The following is a 3,780-nucleotide window of genomic DNA, read 5'->3' on the forward strand; positions in this document are numbered from 1 at the left end:
ACACCACGGGGTGCAGGAACTCCCCTGGGGACTGGGGCAGGGACAGGACAGTCCTCAAATCCTGGAAAGGACACAGAGCACACCCGTGTGACCAAGGTGGCCGGGCTGTCCCCAGGCTCAGCCTCCGCCCGGCGAGGGGCTGGAAGCATTTCCTGGATCGGGTGGAGGTTCGCAGGTCTCAGCAGAAATGGTCGGCCTGGGGCAGGGGAAGGTCCCCAACCTGTGGAGTGCTCAGGGCAGGCGGCGTGTGGCCTCGTGGGCCCCCACCAGCTGCGGGCGCCTCTGGGGGCTCTGACGGCCAGCTCCCCGAGGGCAGCCTCCTGCTGTGCTGCCTGTTGGCCTCCAGACTCCTCGCCCTCCCGGGGGGCTGGTGGACCACCCGGCTCCTGCTTCTGTCAAATGCCCTTGTATGACGGCACAACTTGCCCCCATGAGGCTCGTGTCAGATTACCCCCAAGTCCACTCCGGGCCTCACACCCACTGCAATGCTGCTTTGAGTGGTCTCCCAGGAGAATTTGTATCATTTCAGTAAGTCTGCCCAGAGGTGACTCAGGTCAGTGGGGGAAGAGCAGCAGGTGTGAACAGGCTCGAGAACCCCAGGTGTACAACCTTCACTGTTTGTCACAGCCCAGGTAAAGGGCTGAAGGTCAGGGTTCAAAGGATATCCATTTTCCCTGGAGGATGTAACACTGAGGGCAGAATGCCCTGGCTGGACATTCAGAGCTGAGGGAGGTTCTGTCTTTTTATTCACCAGGTAAGCGAGGCTTGCTGCGTCAGGCGCTGGGGCTCTGAGGCCAACCCCCGACGCAGCGCCGCAAGTGCCCTGCGTCGGAGCTGCGTTCCCAGGGCGAGGCCGGGCACACCCGCCGGGGCACCCCCAGGGCCGGTGGAGGAGCCGGAGGGGCTTGGGGCACACCAGGCTGGGAGGTGGGGGCTAGAGCCTGTGGCACCCCCCTCTGACCTCCGACCCCCTGCCCGCACCGAGCCCTGCTCTGGACGCTTCGTGTGGTACAAGTCGTCGAGTAACACGAGAAACCCGCTGTGGACTGAGCTGTCCCCACCATCCGGAGGGGATGGCTTTTAGGGATGTGGCTCAGGTAGGGTAGGGTTCTCGGGTGGTCCTGACCAAAGGGACCAGAGTCCCTGTAAGAAGGGGCCGGCACCAGCGCACGGCGGGAGGGGCCATCTACACTGCAAGGAGAGGCCTCAGGAGAAGCCCACCTGCAGGCGCCTGGACCTTGGACGTCCAGCCTCCTGCTCTGTGGGACTTTGTCACGGCCGCCCCAGGGGACAAGCTGAGCCGTGCTCTGGTTCCCACTGCTCAGGTCAGAGGGTGGAGCCCTTGCTCGATGCCCCAGCCTGAATGCCCTACTCTGCTCCCACGGCCCTGGGGGCACGCTGGGCTCTGGGGAGCAGGCTGGGGTCAGTGCCCACAGGCTGAGCTGGGCCTGTGGAGGGCTGCCTGGTGTCCCCTGTGGGACCACCTGAGCTGCACCGGCTGTGACCACGGGGCTGGGGGTCAGAGCTAGGGGTCTGCCGTTGTGCTGGTCCCATTCCCGCAGACCACAGGGGCGTCCATGGCAGACGCCCCCGCCCCAGGCCCAGAGCAGCTCCAACTGGTGCCTCCCTGGGCTGTGAGGACAGCAGAGGTGGCTGGCGGCTCCTCCAGGATGGAGTCGTGGGGAGCAGAGAGGCACCCCGAGAAGGCCTTGGCCTGTCACAGCGGGAGTCAGGAAGCCAGCGCGTCCAGGCTCAGGTGGCTTCTCTCCTCGTGGACATTCCTGGAGGCCCGGCCAGCCAGAGGACGTGCTCAGAGGAGCCACCCTGGGCCCAGCTGGGGCCTCTGCACCCTGACTTTGCTCCGACGCAGGGACTTTGGTGAGGAGGTCGCTGTTGTCATGGCAACAGCTGATTGAATTTGGTCACCCGGGAAGAGGCACCGAGTGACCTGGATGCCAAGGGGGCCTCAGCGTCTGGCTGCCCAGGGGCCCCGCTGCCCAGGGAAGCCAGAAATAGCGCCCTGCCCAGAAGAAGCAGGCGGTCAGGGAAGGGCGCCGTGCCACTTGGCAGACCGCAGACCGGACACCGCGGCTGCCCTCGTGCTGCAGTCCTGACCGTCCACGGGCCAGGAAGCCTGAAGCGCGGGTGTAGACGTGCACGGAACACCAACAGCTCCTGTCTGGACACCCAGCCTGTCAGCAGGAGGCACGTTGCACTCACAGCCCAAATCCACGGAATCACGAGCTCAGGAGGAAAGGCAGCCAACAGACGCCAGCCTCGAGGTGACTGGGACGCAGAGGCTGCACGTCCCCAGGGGAGACCTGGAGGCCCCGCCCACTCAAGATGCCTGGGAAGGCTCGGCACAGGGGAGGGTCTGTGGCCAGATCCTGGCAGGGCCCCCACCACACCCAGGGGAGCACGAAGGCTGCTGGGCCCTCTGTCCTGCAGCCAGGAGCCTCCGTCTGGGCGAGGATGGGCCTCTGTGACGAGGGGCAGGATGGTATCCTGGTGGAGAATAGACGTTTCACGAGAGAGAGAGCAGCCTGCCGTTCTTGCTTCCTGGGGGTGTTCAGCTCCCACAGCGTCCCGCCTGCCAGGGGCCCTAGCGTCCTGCCTCCCACAGCGTCCCGCCTGCCAGGGGCCCTAGCGTCCCACCTCCCACTAGCATCCCGCCTGCCAGGGGCCCTAGCGTCCCGCCTCCCACTAGCGTCCCGCCTGCCAGGGGCCCTAGCATCCCGCCTCCCACTAGCGTCCTGCCTGCCAGGGGCCCTAGTGTCCCGCCTCCCACTAGCGTCCTGCCTGCCAGGGGCCCTAGTGTCCCGCCTCCCACTAGCGTCCTGCCTGCCAGGGGCCCTAGTGTCCCGCCTCCCACTAGCGTCCTGCCTGCCAGGGGTCCTAGTGTCCCGCCTCCCACTAGCGTCCCGCCTGCCAGGGGCCCTAGCGTCCCGCCTCCCACTAGAGTCCTGCCTCCCACTAGCGTCCTGCCTGCCAGGGGCCCTAGCGTCCTGCCTCCCACAGCGTCCCACCTGCCAGGGGCCCTAGCGTCCCGCGTCCGACAGCGTCCTGCCTGCCAGGGGCCCTCACGCATCCCGACTTCTGGAGCATTTGGCGTCAGGCGATGGCGGGAAGGGGGCTCACGAGGCCCCGTAGTCCCAGGGTGTTTCTGCATTTGTCAGGCTCCGCGGGCACCGGCCTCCTGCCAGATGCAACTCACTGCAAACGTCGAGGAAAGGCAGGTTTTCCTGGGCAAGTCCTGATATTGGATGATCTTTTCATTGAGAATCATCAGCCGGGAGTGTTGGATTCAGGTCTGACCGGGCACTGGCGGCGTCCCTGGGCCTGTGTGTGTCGTCCTTTTCATGGGAGACGATGGTGTGTCCCTCCTGTGACATCAGCCGGGGCTGAGACCCCCTGACCCTTCACAAAAGTGCACCTGGGCCTCTGTTACTGGTTTCATGTCCACAGGCAAGAGCCGCTCCAGGTCTGGCCCGTCCGGTTCTCTCACTGACTTAATCGGGACCCGTGTGTCCTGGCGTCTCTCCTGGAGCTGAGGGACCCGGGGTGGGTCCACCCCCTCTGGGGGGCTTACAAGCCCCTTCCCCACCTTTTCCGGGTGCTGTCACCTGCACTGCTGCCCCTAAGGACTGAGGTCAGACCCCGGACTCTTTCTGGGGTTGGGGGAGGGATGGCGGAGGAGGGGGGTGAACAAAGCTAGCACTTGCTTCCTGACGCAGCGGCCACAGCAACGGCCTGATGCCCTGGGGCCGAGGGCCGCAGGTG

Source organism: Stenella coeruleoalba (genome assembly GCF_951394435.1).
Source record: "Stenella coeruleoalba genome assembly, chromosome: 16".
Classification (NCBI taxonomy): domain Eukaryota; kingdom Metazoa; phylum Chordata; class Mammalia; order Artiodactyla; family Delphinidae; genus Stenella; species Stenella coeruleoalba.